General features: G+C 35.6%; 1 long non-coding RNA gene across 1 annotated transcript; it reads left to right on the top strand.

The window, feature by feature from the left end:
- The first annotated feature begins 1,774 nt into the window (after positions 1 to 1,774).
- On the top strand, positions 1,775 to 8,752 carry LOC142168394 (uncharacterized). The gene is made up of 3 exons (XR_012698260.1): positions 1,775 to 2,007; positions 7,304 to 7,372; positions 8,493 to 8,752. It is a non-coding gene; the product is annotated as an uncharacterized LOC142168394 (long non-coding RNA).
- The last annotated feature ends 15,751 nt before the right edge of the window (positions 8,753 to 24,503 follow it).

Genomic DNA, 24,503 nt, shown 5'->3' with positions numbered 1-24,503 from the left:
TTGGTTTATATGTGGAAATTATATCGGTTAAAATTGTAGATGCCCTTATGTATTAAATTAGAAATTGTTGGCACTTATTAAATCCTTTATGTGTCATGCCTCGTTCCTTGTTTGTCGAAATTGTATCTTATATGATAATTTGATGTTATTGTCACTTGAATTTTTATGTGAATTCTGTGTGCTTGTTAATTTGATATTTTGTTGGAATTAAATTCATTATGGAAATCCTTATCTGCAAATAAGTATAAAATAAGTTTAAAATGAGGTATTAATTTATATTTATTAAAATCTGGATTAAAGAAGGCGTTGTCCTATGCTGAGTTATTTTTCCATTTTTGTTGATTGTTTTAAGGTTTTATATAAGTTATGTGGAGTCTTTGGCTATTTTTGAGAAATTTATTGATTTTACTATATCATTGGAATTGGTTGTGGTCATTGGGTAAATTGTGACAGAAAATAATTGTGTTGTGTTGTCGTGATAATATTCCGCGTAAATTATTGTGCAATTTGAGTTATTATTATGAGAATATAAGGGTGGCATTTCACTGTGGTTATGTGTGCTGGGATATTATTTGGGCGGAGTGATAAGAGTGGCTATTATACGGAGCGATAAGGGTGGCTATTAATATTGTCATGACGGGGGAATAAGGGAGGTTATTATAAGAGTGATAAGGGTGTCTATTGTCAAGGATGATATGTGATGATGTGGATTTATTGTGTTGGTAATTTTTATGTGATGACGTGGGGTTATTGCATTGGTAATTTTCATGTGATGTTGTGATTTTCCTTGTGCTTATTTTTATATCTTGTGCAATTTATCTTGTTGTTGGTAAATTGATAATAGTCTGATCTATGTTAAAATTGGGAGCATGTGGCTATTGCCCGGCGGATTATGAAATGAAATGTGGGCATGAGGTGCCGTGAGTAAATAATGATGATATTGACACGTGAATTGTGCCAGGTGGATTATGAAATAAAATGTGGGCACGAGGTGCCGTGAGTAAATAATGATGATATTGACACGTGAATTGTCCGTGCAGTTGTGATATGAAATGTGGGCACGATGTGTCGTGGTTAAATGAGGATGATATTGACACATGAGTTGTCCGTGCGATTGTGATAGAGAAATTGGCACGAGGTGCCGTGGAAATATGAAAGTGGGCTGAGACCCGTATTTTATGATTTTGAAATGAGGTGTCACATGGTGACTTTTATTCGAAAGATATTTATTTGAAAGAATTATATTTGAAAGAGATTTATTTGAAAAAAAATATATTTGAAAGAGATTTATTTGAAAGAATTATATTTGAAAGATATTTATTTGAAGGGAGTATATTCGAAATATATTTATTGAAAAGTATTATATCCTGAAGATTATTATTTGAAAAACATATAGGCGAAAGATTTATATTTGAAGGACTTGATTAATTGGTTTTACTTGTATTCATTATTTGTTGAGCAACATTTATGGTGTTCTTGTTGCCCTGATGTGTATATCACTAGTTAATTATTGTTGTCATCATTGTTATTTGTTTCTATTATTTTTGTATACTATATTGCACAGGTTATTAGATTAGTGAGTGTCTTGATTATACCTCGTCACTACTCCACTGATGTTAGTGTAATAGCCCAAAAATTCCAAACAAGGACATATTGGCCATTTAACAAACAAAAAAAAACAAAAAAAAAATACACAAAAAAGAAAAGGACCGAATTTCATAAGGCGGGGAGGATATAATACCACCAATATCTTAAATGAGGACATATTGGTCATTTAGCAAATAATTTAAGTAAAAAAAAAAACAAAAAAAATAGAGAAGCACTTAAAAGGGCCGAAGCCCATAAGAAAAGGTTCTGTTGGAATTAGTTTAAGGGTTAAAAGAAAAAAAAGGGACTTTGCATAGCCGTAAAAGCTTAAAGCAAAGGATTCTGGAGAGGAACTAATACAATGCGTGGAATCATATCAATAGAAGCCAAGGAAGCTTAACTACTTACTGATTCTTTCGGGTATTTACTTGAACTCTTATTCTAAGTTATTGATAGATAGTCTATATTATAATTATGTTATGTTCATGATATTGAAAATTTAATACCAGTGAAAGATGTTATGGGTAGAATTAAAAAGATGATATCGTCACTCTGTATGGAGTGTTGCACTTGGCTTGGATGCGAGGATGCTCATGAATAAAATCAGATTTATATTCTGCACAAGCTAATTGATGGATTAGTTGAGCAAAAAAAAAGAGATTATAATCTACAATAACATGGGGATATCAAGGAAGAACTTATTCCTAACAAGTTATTAAGAAGATACAATATGAGAACTTATTATTACTAATCCTGCAAGTTTCCTGTACGATTTAGTAAACGAGTAGTACAAAGATTTTGAGATTTGGAAGAGTAAATTAGCAATAGATATTTTTTTTAAGAAAAAAATAATGATATGAAAAGTGAAATCAAGATGCTGGTTATAACCGAAAATTCTACTGAAAGCGAAATAGATTATAGAGTTCACAAGTGGTAACACTACACTTATATTGATTTATAGATTACACAATAAATTGAGATTCCAGAATGGAAATGAGAAAGAATTACTATGGATTTTGTCACCGGTCTACCACGAACCCTTAGAGGTTATGACTCTGTATGGGTGATTGTAGATCGATTGACAAAATCAGCACACTTTTTGCCAGTGAAACTACATATGGTGGAGTAAGATATGCACAAATATTTATGAACGAAATTGTCCGACTTCACGGAGTTCTAGTATCCATCATCTCTGATAGAGGATCACAATTCACTTCACGCTTTTGGAAATCTTTTCAAGAAGCATTGGATACACGAGTAGATCTTAGTACTGCATTTTACCCACAGCCAGACGGGTAGTCTGAACGTACTATATAGATCTTGGAGGATATGTTGAGAGCTTGCATTCTTGAGTTTGGAGGTAGTTGGGACACTTATCTACCTTTAGCTGAATTTGCTTACAATAATAGCTTCCAGTCCAGTATTCAAATGGCACCGTACGAAGCATTGTATGGTAGAAGATGTCGTTCTCCTATCGGATGGTTTGAAGATGGTGAGACTAACTTATGGGGACCCAACTTAGTACAAGAAGCTATGGACAAAGTCCAGTTGATCAGACAGAGATTGCTTACAGCTCAAAGCAGATAAAAATCTTATGCGGATAAGAGAAGAAGAGACTTAGTATTCGCAATTGGAGACAAAGTGTTCTTACGAGTCTCTCCTACGAAAGGTGTAATGCGGTTTGGGAAAAGAGGCAAGTTGAGCCCCAAGTTTATAGGACCGTATGAGATACTAGACTGAGTGGAAGTTGAAGCTTATCGTTTGGCACTTCCTCCTGAGTTGTCTTTTATTCATCCAGTGTTCCATGTCTCAATGCTAGAAAATGTATATCAGACTCATCTTAGGTGCTTGAAGCGCCAGCTATACCGCTTGATGAGAAGTTGTCTTACGAGGAGGAGCCGATGGCTATTGTTGATAGACAAGTAAGGAAGCTACGGTCAAAAAAAATTATATTTGTGAAAGTCCTATGGAGAAATCATACCGTTGAAGAAGCTACTTGGGAAATGAAAGATGATATGCGCGTCAAATATCCTTATTTATTTCAGTCTACAGGTACATGCTTGAGTTAAATTCGGGAACCGAATTTTATAAGGTGGGAAGGATGTAATAGCCCATAAATTTTAAACAAGGACATATTGGTCATTTAACAAACAAAAAAAACAAAAAACAAAAAAATACACAAAAAAGAAAAGGGCCGAAACCCACCAGATTACAATCTGGCAAAAAGGAAAAGCAAAAAAAGTGATTAAGGGAAGGGGAAGGACTCACGGCAAATACAAAAAAGAAAAAGAAAAATAGGGCTTTGGGTAGTAGAAGGATTCTAACACAGGGAAAACTCATGGGCAACAATAAGTTAAGGAAAAATTTGGTGAAAAGCTTGGTAGCCACTTTTGAGAACAAAAGAAAACGTGAGATTGGCACTTTTATTCCATTGAAGAGCACCGGAAAAATTCAACGAAGAGAAACTAACTAAACAAAGAAGAAGAAGAAGAAGAAGAAGAAGAAGAAGAAGAAGAAGAAGAAGAAGAAGAAGAAGAAGAAGAAGAAGGAGGAGGAGGAGGAGGAGGAGGAGGTAAATTTTTGAACTTAATTCATAGATTTGATTCATAAATTTTTGAACTTAATTCATAGATGTGATTCATAAATTCTATGGCTATAGAGTTGGGGTTGAGAATTAGTTGAAGAATTAATATTAATGAAATAATGGAGTTCATGGATTTTTTCGTGAATTGATACTATAGGTTTGGGGTATAAACTTATATATTATGTATATGCCAATAAAAGAAGAAGAAGGGATATTCCTTCAAAAACTTCTCCGTTTCGTTAGTGATTGGTAATCAAATATGATTGCTACTAATATTGGTGATATTGGAAAAATTTACAATGTAGTTTTGATAGCAGTGAGTTGGGATACTGAAATGGGTCTTGATATTTCAAGTAGAATAAGAGGGATTTGTTGGGTTATTATAATTCGACGAATTAAGAGCCAAACATTAAACTCTGAGGGTTGGGCATTCTAAATTAGTTATGAATTAGCCTAAACATGGAAATTAACATGAGATCGATATCATGTAATTATAGATTGATTGGAGGAAGTTGTACGAATTGCTCGAGATGAAGTATTTGGTATTTCGGCACGAGTATAGTGAGTAGTAATCTTACCGCAATTTGTGTTTTCATAACTTTCATGGTTTATACGTTATTTTGAAAATAAAATATGTTATCGAATGTTTGAAATTGCATGTGGGACAAGTCCTTTACTTGGTATAGTACTGAATAGTTTACTTGCGATTTTTACAGTTATTTAAAAGATTCTCATTGTTACTAGACATGTTTTACTGTTACTTGAGATATGATTACCGTTACCGAAATTGGATTACATGATTTGATAAGAATTGAAATGCCCTGTACTATTTTAAAAATATTTCCATGTGAATATTTATTGTTTACAAAAAAAAAGTATAAATGGGAGGAGACTTTGAAGGATCCCGTAGCTAACAGCAGGTTCGTTAGACCTGATGCACCTTGTATTTACAGATTACCGATTACAGTTATAGTCCTCGCTAGTGGAAAGGTAGAACTAGCATACAGATTACATTTAGTAGGGACCTATAGTTATATTTGACTCCTTTTACGAAGGGGTCCACGCAGTGATACAGATTACATGATCCTTTCTTAGAAACCTCCCAAACATAAAGATTTACTACGATACAGTATTTACCGAGTTTATTACTGATTTGTTAAATTGATTTCTGTTACAAGAAACACATGAATAGACTAATTATATTTATCGTTCTGAGAGGGTATTTTATTTTTATGATAGTTTCTAATTATTATTAAACATACATGTTTTCTGACTTGTCCCCTATTAAAAACGGTTGTGGTTAAGTGTTATTACTCACTGAGCTAGCGACTCACTCCCCGCTATTTTTTTTTACAGAGAGCAGTTGTCGCAAGAGAGAATTTCATTAATTAGAGTATACAATTTGATAGTTTCCGGTGAGCCCCGCACTTGTTCGCATGGGCAAAGAGTTTATTTATTTGCTACCGTCTTTTCTTATGAACTCTTAGAGTCGCTCCATAGTCATTTTTATTAGTGTCATGAGTATTCATTCGTTATTTTGGACTAGTTACTAGTTGTGATGACTCAAAATATCATCTTTAAATTTAATAATTTATTATGTGTTATAAGACCTCAAAAAGTACTATTTATCATTCCTCGACTTGCGTGCGCAGTCCGTAAAATTTTTCGAAAAGTTTTTATGCGAAAATGGATTAAATGTGAAATAGAGCTTTAAAACTCAATTGAGTTGACTTTGGTCAACATTTTGAGCAAACAGACTCGGATCAGTATTTTGACAGTTCCGGTAGGTATGTATCGTGATTTGGGACTTGGACGTATAATCGAAATCAAATTCCAAGGTCCCTAGCCCGAGATATGGAATTTTGATAAAAAATTAAAAGTGTAAGTTCAAATAGTGACCGGATGTCGAATTATGTGCAAACGACCCCGAAATAAAATTTTGATGATTCCAACAGCTCCGTATGGTTATTTTGGACTTAGGAGCATGTTCGAAATTTTATTTGGAAGTCCGTAGTTAAATTAGGCTTGAAATGGCTAAAATAGAAATTTAAGTTTGGAAGTTTGACCGAGGAGTTGACTTTTGATATCGGGGTCGGGATTCAGTTCTTAAAATTTTCATAGCTCCGTTATGTCATTTATGACTTGTGTGTAAAATTTGAGGTCAATCGGACTTGATTTGATAGGTTTCGATATCGAATGTAGAAGTTGAAAATTTTTAAGTTTCCTTAAGCTTGAGTTGGGGTGTGATTTTAGTGTTGTTTGAAGTGATTTGAGGTTTCAAATAAGTTCGTATGATGTTTTAGGACTTGTTGGTGTATTTGGTTGAGGTCCCGAGGGCCTCAAGTGAGTTTCGGATGGTTAACAGATCAAAAGTGGGAACTAAGCAGCTGCTGCAACATTTATGCTGGAAATGCAGAAACAAATCGAGCCAGAAATCGAGCGTATAAAACCGAGCCCAGAAATCGAGCGCACAAAATCTAGCCCATAAATCGAGCCAAGGATCGAAGGCCAGGCTAGAGGGCCATAATCGAAGGCAAGACTCGAGGGCCATGGTCGAAGCGGCCATGATCGAAGGCCCAGGATTGAGGGCTATGACCGAGGCCAGTGATCGAACGCCATGACTGAGGCCAGGATCGAGGGCCATAAAGATCGAAGCCGTGATCGATGCCCGGGATCGAAGGCTGCCTGGGCAGTTGTATAAAATAGGGGATTTCGTCCCATTTGCCATTTTTGACGAACTTGAGATTGAGCAGAAGCGATTTTTGTCAGATTTTCAAGGAAAAATATTTGGGTAAGTGATTCTAACTCGGATTTGGTCAATATACACGAATATATCATTTTTTTCACCATTTAATCAGTGTTTTGAGATTGAAATTTGGGAGACTTTTAGAAATCTCATAGAAATAAATTTTTGAGATTTCGGTGTCGATTAATAGTCGGATTTGAGTGAAAATGGTATGATTGGACTCATAATTGAATGAGTTATCGGATTTTGTAAGTTTCGCCGGATTCCGAGACGTGGACCCCACGGGCGATTTTTGAGCTAATTTCGGATTTATTGAAAAATATAGTATTTTCTTACGAAATTGATTTCTATCATTTTTGTTGATTGTATCGAATTATTTTGGCTAGATTCGAGCCATTGAGAGTTGGATAATCGAGGAAACGGCCTACTAGTGGATTAAATTGGAGCAAGTCAAGGTAAGTAACTTGTCTAACCTTGTGTGGGAAAATTTTTTCCTAGGATTGGTATTGTTGTGATAAATTAAAATGTGTTAAAAGTCGCGTACACAAGGTGACGAGTGTGTACACAGGCTAAATGTGAAAGATTATGTCTTTAAATTGTGTAAATCATTGTTGCATATCAATTAAATAATTTTACCTTATATTATTCTTCATCATTGATTTAAATGTTTATTATTTTAAATTGCTTAATCTTTTCCTGCTAATTGTTTTACCTGTTTAATTGAAACTTAGTTTCTTTTATTCTGTGCATTATTTGAAGGTTGATTTTCTTTAAATTAAATATTATTAATATGAATTATTGAATATTTTAAATTTTGTATTGAAGTAACATATTAAAATTTTAAAATATTATTTTGTTGAGTTATTTATTCTTGAATATTTTTGGTGAGATTTTCTTACTCATTATGGTGGAGCCGTGAGCTCTTTATTGTGAAAAAATATTGTTGTTGATTTATTTTAGCAAATTAAAATATTTGGGCACTTGAGGTGCAAATTGTGATATTGATACGCATGCAGTGGTATAAGGTTTGGGTGTGAAACGCATGCGGTGAGATAAAGGTGGCTTGATACGCGTGGCTAGTAGGGGAAACTACTAGAAGTCATGCGGTGTGATAATAATGGCTAAAACGCGGGATGCTACTTCGGGAAAAAAATATTTTCTTTAAAATAAATTGTGAAGGCTCCCGCGGTGAGATAAGAAAATGAGATATTGTGAATTTATTTATGATTTGGGACTACGAGGCGGTACCTCGGGAGTGCCCTTGTTGATATTGATTTATGGCCGCATTTGCCTTCGACTATTTGTTGTGATTTCTTAAAGTTGAAAGAAATTCTGTTTTGATTCCACGAGCTATTATTTGTCATTATTTTGTGTAATTAAATGGTGACATGCTACTTGATTCATTTCCATTGTCATTTTATTTTATTATATTGTTAAACATTTTACCATGCAATTATTATTTTCTAGTAGGGCCTGACCTGACCTTGTCACTACTCTACCGAGGTTAGGCTTTTGCACTTACTGGGTACCGCTGTGGTGTACTCATACTACGCTTCTGCACATCTTTTTGTGTAGATCCAGGTACATCTTATCAACCTAGACATCAGTGAGTTACCTGCGCATAGAGACTTCGAGGTATATCTGCCCGCGTCCACAGACTCCGGAGTCCCCTTCTATTCTTGTTATGTTGCTTCCTTATTTCTTTAGACTCTGATATATAGAGACATTGATGATAAATTCTTAGAAGCTTGTGACTTATTTCTACCAAGTTTTGGGAGTTGTAATTATGTAAATTTTCAGATTTATTTATTTCAGATTTCTGTTTTTATTCTGCATTAATAGGCTTACCTAGTCTTAGAGATTAGGTGCCATCACGACATCCTACGGAGGAAATTTGGGGTCGTGATACTAGCATTGTATTTTTTTCATACTTTTGAGATGGATTTAGTATTAATATGTTGATAAGGCTGGTATTGTTGGTGAAAACTCGTTTTTGTTAGTTGGTGAAAACTCGTTTTGGTTAGTTAGTGAAGATTGTGATTGATTTAGGTGAATATTGGTTGGTTGTTATTTGTTTATGAGACAGAAAAACTTTTGGATAGTCCTAAAATACGGAAAACTCTGTCCGATTTTCTGAAAAATACCGATGAGGCTTACTTGGGGGTATTTGCTCTTAAGCGCCGGTCATGATCCTAAATTGGGTCGTGAAGTCTTGATATTTACTGGTGCCGACTATGGTATACTCATACTATACTTCTGCACATTTTTGTGCAGAGCCAGATATTGGAGATATCGGACTCGGACAGAGTTAGGGTGTGATCGTAAGGATTCAAGAGTCCCTTGGAGTCTTTCTATTTTATTGTACTGTTAATTATTAATCAAACAATATTGAGTGTTCGATCCTTGAGATCATTTCATGTATTCAGTTAGAGTTCATGACCAAGTATTACCAGTCTTGGGAGTTGTTTGTAATTATTTCTGCTGTTGGTTTCGATTATCTATTTTAAAAAAATTGGCTTGAATTGTAATTATAATTGCCTTACTTAGTCTTAGAGACTAAGTGCCATCACGACGTCTGTGGTGAGATTTTGGATCGTGACAACTTATTTGGGACATTTTCGTAAAATTCCCTAAAGTCAATCTTTTCATGGTTAGCTGATGCATGAGATTGTTGATTTTAATAAGTTAATGAAATAAATTAATATACTTCCTTCTAATATTAATGACTACCTTTTATTTCCTATGCATTAAAGGGCTCTTCTATTAAAATGTCCAAAACAGTTCTTTTGCATTTATTTTTGGAAATGGGTCCACGACCGGGTGTTTTACTTTTCTTTTTATTTTTTGATAGATATGTTTATATCGTTCACTTTTCACTAAGATAATCTTGTGATGCGTACATGTTCATGCATGCATCAAATAGATATTTCTGGATGTGTGATATATATTGACAGTTAATAGCATGTTTGACCAAGCTGTAAAAATTAACTTATTAGTATTTTTTTTAAAAGTATTTTTTTCAAAAGTACTTTTTAGTGAAAAACAGTTTGTGTTTGACTAATTAATTTGAAAAGTACTTCTGAACAGTAATTAGTATTTGACCAAGTTTTTAAAAATTGCTTCTAAGTGTATTTTTCTCAAAAGTGCTTTTTCAAAAAAGTGCTTTTGGAGAGAAATTACTTTGTTATGCTTCTCCAAAATTGCTTCTACTTCTCCTCAAAAATACTATTTTTCTTCCAAAAGTTTGATCAAACACTTTAACTTTAAAAAAAAATAATACTTAAAAAAAAAAATTGCTTATAGGATTGGAGAACCTTGGCTAAACATGTTATAAGTAAGCTTACTTGAGCGGTAGAGGCTGTATTAATTAAAACTAGAGGTTCAAGTGTAAAACTAGGCAATTTATGTTATAAACTTTAAGTGTCTCTTTTAAAAATCAAATAAATTTTACTTTGGATGGCGTTTACTATACAAGAAGATATTACACGAATGACTTAGACCTCCTCCAAGTTTAAGTATTTAAACAACTATCTATGCAAAATGGAATACTTGTTATGAAATAAAAGCAACTTAATAAAATATGAACAAGATATGTTGTTATGAAATAAAAGTAATTTAGTAAAACATGAACAAAAAATGGAGATAGAGAGAAAGAAGAAATTTTCTTCTTCAATTGTGTGTATATCCTATTTATTACAAGGCCTTTTTATAGGCATGAAAAGTGAAGAAAAATATGTCATTAAGCATAGAAATATGTCATTGAATATGTCATTAAGCATTTGAGAAGATCATGGAGCAAGAGTAGACATCCACCATAATTTAATTTTTCTTATAACACTCCCCCTTGGATGTCCATAGATAATGTGCCTCGTTAAAACCTTATTAGGAAAAAACCCTATGGAAAAAAAATTCTAGTGAAGGAAAAAGAGTACACATGTTTAAAAATACGCCTTTTGGTTGCTTCGTTAAAAATCTTGCAAGGAAAACCCAGTGAGACAAAACCTTGTAAGGAAAAAAAAGTACAACGCGTATTAACTCCCCCTGATGAGAGCATCAATTCACATCCTTGAGCCTTCGCATCCCAATCTTGTACACTAGTTTCTTGAAGGTTGACGTCGGTAGAGATTTGGTGAACAAATCAGTCATATTATTACTTGAATGGATATGTTGCACATTGATATCACAATTCTTTTGAAGATCATGTGTGAAAAATAACTTTGGTGAAATGTGCTTTGTCCTATCCCCTTTTATAAATCCTCTCTTCAACTGGGCTATGCATGCTGCATTGTCTTCATATAAAATTGTGGGTAATTTGCCACACTTCAAACCACATTTGTCTCGAATAAGGTGTATTATAGACCTCAACCATATACATTCTCGACTTGCTTTACGAATAGCAATTATCTCAGCATGATTAGATAAAGTAGCCACGATTGATTGCTTAGTCAATCGCCAAGATATGGCAGTGCCTTCATATATAAACGCATAGCCTGTTTGAGATCGATCCTTTTGTGGGTCATATAAATACTCAGCATCGGCATAACCAACAAGATCAGGACTGCAATCATTGCCATAAAATAATTCCATACCGGTAGTCCCTTTTAGATACCGCAATATATGTTTGATTCTATTCCAATATCTCATTGTAGGAGCAGAGCTATATCTTGTTAAGACATTAACTGAAAAAGTTATGTCAGACCTTGTAATGTTAGAAAGATACATTAGTGTACCAATTGCACTAAGATATGGTACGTCAGGACCAAAAAGCACTTCATTATTTTCATGAGGTCGGAATGGATGTGCTTTATCCATATAAAATCGCTTTAAAATTATTTTAGTGTATGTTGATTGATGGACAAAAATTCCATCTTTCATATACTCAATTTGTAGACCAAGACAAAATTTTGTCTTTCCAAGATCTTTCATTTCAAATTCTTTCGTTAAATAGTCTACTACTTTAGGAAGCTCCCTAGGAGTTCCAATGATATTTAAATCATCAACATACACGGTGATTATAACAAATTTAGATCCAGATCTTTTTTTATAAAGACACAAGGACAAATTGAATCATTCTTGTACCCTTCTTTCAACAGGTACTCACTCAGGCGATTATACCATATGCGCCCTGATTGTTTCAATCCGTATAAGAATTTTTGAAGCTTTATTTAATAAATTTTTTGGAAACCTTAATATGCTTCAGAACAATTTAAATCCTTCAATGATTTCCATTATACGCATATCACGTTTTTCTTGTATTGCCAGATTAAAATCTGAAATGGCGACATCCACCACAGGAGAACATGTCTCTATATAATCAATGCCAGGATATTTACAAATCTTCTTGTGACACAAGTCGTCTTTATGTCTATCGACTTGACCATTGTTTTCCCGTACAAGAACACATTTATACCTCTACTGGCTTTATACTTTCAGGTGTTGGGACTATCCGTCCAACTTCATATTTTTCATGTGAAATCAATTTTCATTGCGTATTTTTTATTTGGCCAATCATTTATCTGTCCAAAATTCATGACAGATTTGAGCTCAAGATCCTCGTCAATATTAATAATATTGAGCGCTATATTATATTAACAATATCGTCGACGATCATTTTATATCGGTTCTACTATTACCCAATAAAGACATAACTTATTGAGATCTCTTTATCTTATTATTTTCAGGTACCTGAGCCTCTCCCATAAGGTCTTATGAAGTGTTATGTCGTGGTGCTCTTCTAGAGCACTTGCCTCCTTATTATGACCATCTTGAACATTTGTTCCTCTCCTTCTTCAAGGAGTTTTATCTTTGGAACTGATTAGTTTATTAGGCTTTATGCATGCCATGGACTCTATTCATTATGAACTTTATTTTATTTGGAGCATTAGCAGCTGAATATGATATTTAGCTTTGGGTCAGCAAATACGCCTGGCAATATTTTGCAAATGAATTATCACTTGAACTTCAAGTTCACATTTTATCGTACGAGGATCTCGATGTACTCATAATAATTCATTACATGCATTACTTTTTCAGCTGCCCATTTTCCCCCCTATTGTTGAGATCACCAACACATATCCCTAGCCTTATTTGGGGATCCATCTTTGTGCATTGTGGTGGAACAATTAAATCATATACCACATTCATATTTCTAGATGGAAATTATTTGGTTCCTGACCCTGAACCGATTGCGATAGGGAGAACTTATCATAACTTGGCTAGATGCGTACAAGTGTTGTTGTATATTAAATAATACATCACATACCAAATTTTATTTTGGCAATTTTATTCTCATAACCAATGGTTTAGATATAATTGGAGGCATATAATTTCTGCTAAACCAACTTGGATTTAAACCAGTATTATCAAGATAAATCATCATAATTTATATTCTGGAACTGTGCTCTAATAGTTTGAACAATCAATCTTGCAAAAGCCAAACTGCAAGTTGATAACAAATGCACATGTTACCATGGAATAGATGCATCTATTAAAATCATATAATAGTAAACGGTCCACATGGAAGGTGATTGGGCCCATATATTTATCACCTTTTATTCGTTCCAGAAATCAAGGGATTCAATCCCAACCTTAACTGGTATATCATGAGAATAAGCAGTACAAGAAAATTCTTGAAGAATCTTATATTTCTTCAATATATGCCAATGTAATTCTCAATTAATTTTTCGCATCATAATTGAGCCGAGATGGTCAACCGGTCATGCCAACTAATATTTGTTTCAGTAAACCTTTAGTTTACTTGTGACATATGATTCCATCATCATGCTTATATTTATGTAGTATAAATAGAAAGAAAATCGGGTAATCTTTCATATCTACCTGCTATGATTATAGAAATATGAAGATATTCAATATTTCATTCATTTATAGTCTCAAAATACCAACCACTTTGACTTATACATTTGAAACTCAAAAAGTTTCTTTTGAGACTTTACAATATCAATGTCGTGAATAATTTTATTCATCCGGGTAGTAACAAATTAATTTTTCCGGAGCTCTTAACAACTTTTGTACTACAAGATCTTTTGTCACACCATTCATATGGTAAATGTCTCCTTTACGGTGAAACTTATATCTTAATAAATTATCATGGTTAAAATTATCATAAGCAAAATTACTTCTTGCTTTAATTTTGCCTTTAATAACCTTTTATAAGGCACACCAAAATACTTTTTGGCGTATCACATGTACGCGACCAATGACATATTCATGTAACCACACAATAATATTTATTCTCTTTATTTCACTCAAACCTCCCTTAGAGGTGAGTTGTGTGGTATTCATCTAATCATGCATTGCATGTCTTTATTCATTGCTTTTATCATATATTGCCACATTCACCTTTAGGAATGAGTCTGCATTCTTAATGCTTATCACAAGTCACATTCTCTTTGGATCATAATCAACGCCGTGCTTTATTATTTTTCATATCAATTTGATGGTAAACATTGCCTTCACATTTTGAAGGACTATTTTGAGAACCCTTATTGTTCTCCTTTTATAATCATAGTGATAATTATTATTATTTTGATCTTTGGAACGCCCACGTTCATTATTCAACCACTTGTCTTCATTTAGACTTGTTATGCGCCACTACCACATTCACTTCAAGAATGGAGCAAATCAAGTGGGGCAATATTCATGCCTTTTCATGAAAAATATATTATTTTTCTTTAGTCATTATTATATCATCAATATGGTATAGTGGGACTCAAACCTAATATCTTGCCAATATAAAGGCATGTTAGGCCATAATGAATTGTGACTCAAACCCAACTCTTATCATCATGGAGCATCAAGACTTGATCTTGATGTCTTACCCTCATGGTTCATTGTGACTTGAACTCATTGAAGTTGATATCATTAATAGCAAAAGACAAAAACAATTTCAAATACGAAAGAAATGCTTACCTTTTGAGTTAAACTCTTCGTAACGTCATTTGGATATAATTCTCAACAATAGACTTTTCGTTTACTCAAATCAGCTAAGTAATTAGTGTCAAACAGATATATGAAAATATAAAATAATATTGAAAATTCACATGTGGTCTTTGCTGCAATAAGCTTACTTCAAGATAAAAGTGATATGACCAAAACATTAAAGAAAAATGATGTATCAAATAGAATAATATAGTACTACTAGTTACCATACATTTTTGTGAAAACTAAGTATTATGCTCTCTAGAAAAAACAAAGAGATATAGCAGAACCTTTAGATTAATCAGGGAATCAAAGAAAAATTAGGGGACAAATCTCTATCTACTATCTACTACTATATGCTTTCCATTTAGAAATGATTCAACGTGTTAATTTGACAAGAACTATAACAAATAAAAATTTTGGTGTAGTACATACTTCTTGTACTAATATTTTATCTTATTAAAATAAAATAGTTACAAGTATATTATTATTATTATTATTATTATTATTATTATTATTATTATTATTATTATTATTATTATTATTATTATTATTATTATTATAATATTTTAATGGCATGAATCATTAAAATAGTGAAAAATAATTTTCTACTTATCCTACTCAATCCACAAATAAATTTTACTAAACATTAAAGCTAATTTTGATATAAGAAGACAACAGTGCTCTAATCAAATATATATGGAACACAAGTGTTAGGAATTCTTTTTTTTTTCTAACCATGTTGGCATAAAAAAATAATTAAAGCTAAGTGTCACACATATATGCAGATTAAGATTTTTGGTTTGATTATCATGTTGTCATATTGCATATAAGTGTAAACTCAAAGCTAGACATGAATTAGCAAACATATGCTAACATAAGAATTTAAAAGTAAAGCTTACTGGACCGAAAAAAAATTTGACTAACTTTGGTTGAAAGAAGATAAAATTCGATTAAAGCACATAATCTCAGTTGGTTAGAGCATCGTGCTGATAACGTGTTATGAAATAAAAGTAACTTAGTAAAACATGAACAATACATGTTGTTATGAAATAAAAGCAATTTAGTAAAACATGGATAAAAAATAGAGATAGAGATAAGGAAGAAGTTTTCTTCTTCAATTGTGTATATTTTCCTATCTATTACAAGGCCTTTTTATAGGCATGAAAAGTAAAGAAAAATATGTCATTGAATATATCATTAAGCATAGAAATATGTCATTGAATATGTCATTAAGCATTTGAGAAAATCATGGAGTAAGAGTAGACATCCACCATAATTTGATTTTTTTTATAACAGTACTAATATTTTTTCTCTACACCGAAAAAACTAAAGATGAAAATGAAAAAAGAAACATAAAAGTCAAGTGTTTGAAACAAATATTTATTTTACTTGGTTACTTTGGTAGGCCTATCGGAGGGGTTTAGGAACAAGATATACTGAAAAAGATCTTCTAAAATTCCGCTTCATCTCAATTGTCAAAGTTCTAACTTCTAAGCAATGAAAAGGAGTTAAATACACAAGGTATTTGTCCAATTTGACGTCTTTTTCCTTCTACTTTACTGAATACATAATGGTAATTGGTAAGTTCCACCTTGAAAGCAAATAAGAAGAATACCAAGTGAAGTGAGATAGGTATAATGTATTATTTTTTGTTTCCCTTTTAATTGAAGAGCGTGACTGCAGGACGGTTCCAAGAAATAGTATCTTTCGGTGGAGCTCTTTCGCACTAGTTAATATTAGCTATGAGTTTAACCTCTAATTTTCTTCAACAATAATCTTGTGGGATGTGATTTATGGGTACATATACTAGTACATAAGCTTTTCTTTTCCTCTAGCATATTTCGTTGAGATCTATATGTCACGATCCGGAATTTCCACCGTCGGGCCGTGATGACGCCTAACATTTCACTTGCTAGGCAAGCCAACGTTAGAGAATCATTAAGTCACTTCTTACACATTTCAGTAAATAACAGCAAATAAGCTAAAACGAGTTTAAAAATGAGTGCGAAAATATATAATAGCCTCAATATATATATATACACTACTACCCGGATCTGGAGTCACAATTCACGAACTTCTAAGATTTTTTTACAAATAAATGTCTGAAAGAAATATAATTATTTTCGAAAGGAAAGAAACAGTAAAATGCAATGTCTAGAAGAGGACTCCAGGGTCTGCGTATGCCGGCAGATCTACCTTGGGTCTCCTGTCGGATAAATCCAGCAACTAACCTCACGATCAACTAGGACCAGTACCAAAATCTCCACAAGAAGTGCAAAGTGCAGTATCAGTACAACCGACCCCATGTACTGGTAAGTGCCGAGCCTAACCTCGACGAAATAATGACGAGGCTAAGGCGGGTCACTCACACTACAACCTGTACGCAGTATATATAATAAAAGCAGAATAGGAAATGCAGCATAGAAAAAAGCAGTAAATTGCAAGAAATACAATAACTCCCGGAGATATATCAACAATGTTCAGAAATTTCTGATCCTTACGTACAAAAGATAATACCGTAAGGCTAACACAGCTCAGGGAAACATAAACACATAGGTTGTTGCGGCGCCGAACCGATCTCACCGTATCACAATAACACAATCATAGTTCACCCTTATTCCACCAAACAATCTACCCTTATTACACTTGTTGCGGTGTGCAACCCGTTCCCACCGTATCACAATAACACAATCATAGTTCACCCTTATTCCACCAAACAATCCACCCTTATTACACCTGTTGCGGTGTGCAACCCGTTCCTACCGTACAATATAAATTCACCCTTATTCTACCTCAATATATCACCCTTATTCCTCCTGTTGCGGCGTGCAACTCGATCCTACCATATCAACATTAATTACTCAGTATGTACAGAAATTTCACAATTTAAATCACAAAAACCCTTCACAATACTTAAACTCCAAACCGAAGCAAATAGAAAACCTGTACACCATGAAAATCCACATAAATAATACTACACAGCGAGACCAATTCAGAACCTACAACAGAAGGGTACTGGTAAACCACCTTAAGCAAATAACAGAAGATAATGAAACTATGGAAGAACTAATATCATTAACTGGAGGAAACAATGTCTGACACGTAGCAATTAGGCATGGGAACACAAGTAGAGTATGTAACAATTAAGACAGAGAGAGATACAATATGAGAAAATCGAGAGAAACAGGGAAAAAGATAAATTGGCGGCGCATAAGTACTCGTCACCTCACATATACGCCGCTCACATGAATTTCACATAGTAAATAGTCCAAGGGTTCCTAATTCCCCCAAGTCAAGGTTAGACACAACACTTACCTCGCTCCAAAGGTCACTCAATGCTCAATTACCGCTTTTCCTCTCTATCCACAAACGACTCAATAATATCAAATATTGCTAAAAAAATCAATTACAATGCATAAATTTATATTTCCCAAACTTTTCCCCAAAAAGTCAAAAATCGACCCCGGGCCCGCTTGGTCAAAATTCGAGGTTCAGACTAAAATTCATTCACCCATTCACCCCCGAGCCCGATTATATAATTTATTTTGAAATCCGACCTCAATTTGAGGTTTAAATTTTAATTATGCAAAAATCTCTAATTCTACCCAAACCTCCAATTTCCACCGTAAAAAACCTAGATTATTGGTTGAAATCTTAGAAAAAGTAGTGAAAGATTGAAAGAAACTAGTTTAGAATAACTTACCAATGATTTGGGGAAGAAAAGTTCTTTGGAAAATCGCCTCTAGGGTTCTTGAGTTTGAAAATTTAAAGAATGAACCAAAAATCCCATCTAAGTCATATTTGATCAGGTGCAGATGTCGCATTTGCGACCTTGCGAACCCCGCAAATGCGAAGAAACCATCGCAAATGCGAAGCTCTCCACACTTCAGTTTTCTTTGCAAATGCGAAGAATGGTTCGCAATTGCGAACAATGATCTCTGCAAATGTGACTATTTGATCGCATTTGCGATCACTGTCTCCCCCTGTCCTCTTCGCAAATGCGAACTCAGGCCTTCCCAACTATTCTTTGCAAATGCAATGTGTAGCTCGCAAATGCGAACTCGTCAGTGGTCGCAATTGCGATGATTGACCTCGTAATTGCGAGGACTGAGGCCTGCAATAAAACTGAAGCACACCAGCAATGCTCTAAGTTCAATTGATTTCACTCCGTAGCCTATCCGAAACTCACCCGAGCCATCGGGGCTCTAAATCAAAAGTGCACACAAGTCTAAAAATATCATACAAACTTGCTCGCGCGATCAAATCACCAAAATAACACCTAGAACTATGAATCGGACACCAAATCAAAGAAAACTTTCAAGAAGACTTTAAATCTTCTATTTTCACAACTGAACGTCCGAATCACGTCAAATCAATTCTGTTTCTCTTCAAATTCGACAAACAAGTCATAAATATTATAGTGGACCTGTACCGGACTCCAAAACTAAAATACGGACCCGATGTCAATAAATCCAAACATCAGTTAATTCTTAAAAACCATTAAACTTTCAGATTTTTAATTTTCAACAAAAAATTCATAACTCGAGTTAGGGACCTCTGAATTAGATTCTGGGCATACGTCCACGTCCCATATTTCGATACGGACCCACCAGGACCGTCAAAATATGGATCCGGATTCGTTTACTCAAAACGTTGACCGAAGTCAACTCAAATTAAGTTTTAAGGCAAGAATTTTTATTTTTATCAGTTTTTAACATATAAGCCTTCCGGAAGAACACTCGGACTGCGTACGTAAATCGAGAAAGGCTAAAATGAGGTTTTTGAGACCTCAAAATACAGAATTAGGTTCTAAAATATAAGATGACCTATCGGGTCATCACATTCTCCACGTCTAAAATAACCGTTCGTCCTCGAACGGACATAGAAAAATACTTGAACTGGTGAAAAGATGTGGATATCTACTCCGTATATCTGACTCGAACTCCCAAGTAACTGCCTCAGCAGGCTGACCTCTCCACTGCACTCGAACGGAATGATAACTCTTAGACCTCAGCTGTCGAACCTACCGAGATAGAATAACCACCGGCTCCTCCTCGTAAGTCAAATCCTTGTCCAACTGGAGAGAATTGAAATCTAACACGTGGGACAGATCGCTATGATACTTCCGAAGCATGGACACGTGGAACACCGGATGAACTGCTGATAACCCCGGTGGCAACACAATCGTGTAAGCCACCTCTCCCACTATCTCCAGAATTTCAAAAGGTCTGATATACCTAGGGCTAAACTTGCCCTTCTTTCCGAACCTCATTACACCCTTCATGGGTGATATCCAGAGCAACACTCTCTCCCCGACCATGAATGCAACATCACAAACTTTGCGGTCAGCATAACTTGTCTGCCTGGACTGAGCTGTGCAAAGTCAATCCTGAATAATCTTGACCTTATCCAAGGCATCCTATACTAGATCTGTACCCAACAACCAAGCCTCCTCCAGCTCGAACCACCTAACTGGCGACCGGCACCGCCTACCGTATAATGCCTCATAGAGAGCCATCTGAATGCTCGACTGGTAGCTGTTATTGTAGGCGAACTATGCAAGGGGCAAGAACTGATCCCACGATCCTCCAAAGTCTATAACACATGCGCGGAGCATATCCTCCAAGATCTGAATAGTGCGCTCGGACTGTCCGTCCGTGTGAGGATGAAATGTTGTGCTCGACTCAACCCACATGCCCAACTCACGCTGTACTGCCCTCCAGAAATGCGAGGTGAACTGCGTACCTCGATCAGAAATGATAGACACGGGCACACCATGAAGACGGACGACCTCGCGGATGTAAATCTCTGCCAACTACTCTGAAGAATAGGTAACTGCCACAGGTGAAATGCACTGACTTAGTCAGCCTGTCCATAATGACCCAAATGTCATCGAACTTCCTCTGAGTCCTTGGGAGTCCAACAACGAAATCCATAGTGATACGCTCCTACTTCCACTCAGGAATCTCTATATGCTGAAGCAAACCATCGAGTCTCCGATGCTCATACTTTACTTGCTGACAATTTAGACACCGAGCTACATAAGCAACTATATCCTTCTTCATCCTCCTCTACCAATAATGTTGTCGCAAGTCCTGATACATGTTGGCGGCGCCTGGATGAATAGAATACCAGAAACTGTGGGCCTCCTCAAGAATCAACTCACGAAGTCCATCCACATTAGGCACACAAACACGACCATGCATCCTCAAGACTCTGTCATCTCCAACAATAACCTGTTTGGCACCACCGTGCCGCACTGTCCCCCTAAGGAGCACTGTGTCCCTAAGGACTAACAAATGAGGGTCGTTATACTGCCGATCACTGATACACTTAAACAAGGAAGACTGAGCGATTGTACAAGCTAGAACACAATTGGGCTCTGAAATATCCAACCTCACAAACTGGTTGGCCAAAGTCTGAACATCTGATGCAAGCGGCCTCTCACTGACTGGAATGAACGCAAGGCTACCCATACTCGCTGCCTTTCTACTCAAGGCATCGTCCACCACATTGGCCTTCCCCGGGTGGTACAAAATAGTGATATCATAGTATTTCAATAGCTCCAACCACCTCCTCTGCCTCAAATTGAGATCCTTTTTCTTGAACAAATACTGAAGGCTCCGATGATCCGTGAAGACCTCACACGACAAGCCGTAAAGATAGTGCCTCCAAATCTTCAGCGCATGAACAATGGCTACCAAATCTAAGTCATGGACAGGGTAATTCTTCTCATGAACCTTTAACTGTCGCGACGCATATGCAATCACGCTGCCCTCCTACATCAATACTGCACCGAGCCCAACACGGGACGCATCACAATATACCATATAAGATCCTGAACCTGTGGGCAACACCAACACCGGCGTTGTAGTCAAAGCAGTCTTGAGTTTCTGAAAGCTCGCCTCACACTCGTTTGACCATCTGAACGGGGCACCCTTCTGGTTCAACCTGGTCAACGGGGCTGCTATAGATGAAACCCCCCCACAAATCGACGATAATAGCCCGCCAAACCCAAGAAACTCCTCATCTCCATAGCTGAAGTGGGTCTAGTCCAGTTCTAAACTGCCTCAATCTTCTTAGGATCTACTCGAATTCCCTCTGCTGATACAACGTGCCTCAAGAAAGCGACTGAATCCAACCAAAACTCGCACTTTGAAAACTTAGCATACAACTGGCTAGCTCTCAGAGTCTGAAGTACAACCCTGAGATGTTGCTCATGCTCCTCTCGACTACGGGAGTAGATCAAGATATCATCAATAAACATGATCATAAAGGAGTCCAAATAAGGCTTGAACACTCGGTTCATCAAATCCATGAATGCTGCTAGGGTTTTTGTCAACCCAAAGGACATCACCAGAAACTTATAATGCCTGTACCGAGTCCGAAAAGTTGTCTTAGGGACATCGGATGCCCTAATCCTCAACTGATGGTAGCCAGATCTCAAATCAATCTTCGAAAATACCTTGGCACCCTGAAGCTGATCAAATAAATCATCAATCCTCGGCAATGGATACTTGTTCTTGATGGTGACTTTGTTCAACTGCCGATAATCTATACACATCCTCATCGATCCATCTTTCTTCTTCACAAACAACACAGGTGCACCCTGATCACGCCCAGCTATGCCTTATAAAAAGGACTAAGCGATCGTTGCAAATATAATCCGGTTTATAAGTCCGGAGTCGAATCCCACGGAGAACTAAGGCTTAGCTACAGTTGTTCAATATTGCAAAGAAACACAAGTTCAAATAATTTTCTAGTTATAAAGATTTGATTTTTATTTCTACTAATTAACTAAAAAATATTATAAAGCAGTAAAATTATCAACTAACATGGATGAAATTCTATACAAGACTAAGGAGGTCTAGAGTTGTGATTTTCCCTATTGTCAGAATCCTTTCCGCTACGTTTTCTATAAATTTGCCTAAGTCTTCTCTATCGACCATGAGCACTCTAACTGTCGTAGCTCTCTCCCAAGTAATTACCACAATTTACTAGGCATATTCTCCCGAATTAGGCTAGCTGGCATTAAGTACAGCTCACTCAGATCGCATCAAGGTTTCGTTATCCCTAAACCCACCTTTAAACCTCCGTATTGATCCCTCATATACGTTTAGGAGTAATGTTGTTCAACAACTACCTAAATATGTACTCTCTCCCGAGTAATACATACTAAATAGGCACAGCTAATTGAGGGCCCTTCAATCAACCACAAGAATAATATAGTTGAACAAATAGAGAAAATACTACGGCAAATCTATATTAACGTAACAAGAAAATCATCCTTCAATAGGTTCCATCAAAACCCTAGATTAGGAAGTTAGCTACTCATACTCATAGTAACAATATCCCAAATATTTTGCATAATTAAAATACAGAGTAAAGATGAAAAGATATAGAAATAGATGATTCTAACTCCCAAGAGGTGATTCCACCAGCTCTCCTTGCCTCCAGCTGCCCAAAAACGTGGCTGCTGAAAAACCCTCCCTTCCAAGTGGTGTTTTAGGTCTATTTATATGTGTAGAAGAAACCCTAAACGTGTGGGCCGGGTCCTAGTCAAACCCGGAATGAATTAAGTCTTCAAAACTCGGATTGGACCTGGCGTTAGGCCTGGCGTCGCCAACCTAACGCCTGGAATTTGGCTGGCCTCGCCAGGCTAAAGCCTGGTCCAGCCTGGCCTTAGGTTGGCCTCGCCAGGCTAAAGCTTGGTCTCTCTTTTTCACTGATCTCGATCACACTTTCAACGTTTAAGTATCCCTTTTGCTCTACTTTCATCTCCAATTCACCTACACATAAAATAGACTCCATTATGCACAAATAAAGTGTAATGTATCATTAAAGCATGTAAAATGCAAGGCACATAATGTACAAAACTATGGAATTATAGCCACACATCAAATACCCCACACTTAAAAATTACTCGTCCTCGAGCAATCAAACTACACTTATAGATAAGGCCTTTTTAAGCAATTCTCCTAGCTCATTACACCAAGAATTTTTAAAATAGTTTAAGCACACAAGTGTGACATCCTCGCCTTAAGATTCGACTCACAAATACCATGTATTATTCACAATTCACTTACTTACTCCAATATGGATGTCAACAACATTACCTTTCCTTCATGAATCATGTGCCCTCACCCAATCAAAGAGCTTAGTTCCACACATAATGAATTTTAAGAACATAGGAACTCAAGATAGACAAAATTCACTCGCTCTCAGAAATAACATTCATATGCCACAAATGATGCACCATAGGCTTGCCCGTAGTGTAATACTCTACTAATCGAGTTCATTCAGTCTAAGATCAAGTAGGACTTTTATTGGTTGTAATGTAGGCTGCGGGTCGGGTAGGATACATTTGGATATGAGTGACTACACCTCCCTTAAGAACTTTAATACATATACTTTAACACATATCCCATACTTATGTCAAACCATAACTCCACCTTCACCTCAATATATATTAACTCCATATTTCTTTAAGCACAATTACATCAAGAGTCACCACTATCAAGGGATATTTTTCACAATAATACAACTAATTTTTTGTTTCTTTCTTTTTCAATTCAAGTGGCTCTTACTTTTTCAAACAGTGCACCTTTCTCCTTATTTCATTAGTTCCACACCAAAGCCGAATCA

The sequence above is a fragment of the Nicotiana tabacum genome, chromosome 13 (genome assembly GCF_000715075.1).
Source record: "Nicotiana tabacum cultivar K326 chromosome 13, ASM71507v2, whole genome shotgun sequence".
In the NCBI taxonomy this organism is placed as follows: domain Eukaryota; kingdom Viridiplantae; phylum Streptophyta; class Magnoliopsida; order Solanales; family Solanaceae; genus Nicotiana; species Nicotiana tabacum.
This window is presented reverse-complemented; position numbering and strand designations above follow the sequence as displayed.